Here is a 557-nt window from a genome sequence, read left to right as displayed (position 1 = left end):
TGTGGGTGGTTTTTGTTTTTGTTTTTAATATCTTTGTTAAATGTATAACAGTACATGGAAAGTTATCTAAGTATGTATTGAATTGCTGAACTATGAGTTGAAATGGAACAGTACTATGTAAAATTGTACAATGGAATATAATAAAATGTAAAACTACTTTGTACATAGAAGGAGCATAGAGTGTATAGAAATCAGCGTTATACCATGTATGCTGCTAAAAGCTTTGTCAGACAGGGAACACACAGAAGAAATTTTAGTCACTGGTAAGAGATCCTCCTTTTCTGGAAAGTGGCTAGGGCTACATACGCCTTATGCACTCACATAATGAGAGTAAATTTGCCCTTCTCTGGAATAATAAAAAGCTAATTCAGAAATTATATGATTTTCATACTTCCCCTGTACAGATAATTCTAAAGTAACRACCATGGTAGCTGAGCTTACYGACGTCTTTTCAATTGTGGCTTRCCCTGCGTGTCTGCAGGAGATTTGTCATTTGATACGGATTTTACTCTTCATTATTCATGGCTTAACACAAATATAAACTAATAGATTTGCAT

Source organism: Rhea americana, unplaced genomic scaffold (genome assembly GCF_003343005.1).
Source record: "Rhea americana isolate MKP2758 unplaced genomic scaffold, rheAme1 scaffold_98, whole genome shotgun sequence".
NCBI classification, from domain to species: Eukaryota; Metazoa; Chordata; class Aves; order Rheiformes; family Rheidae; genus Rhea; species Rhea americana.
The sequence above is the reverse complement of the archived record's forward strand: the minus strand, read 5'-3'. Positions refer to the sequence as shown.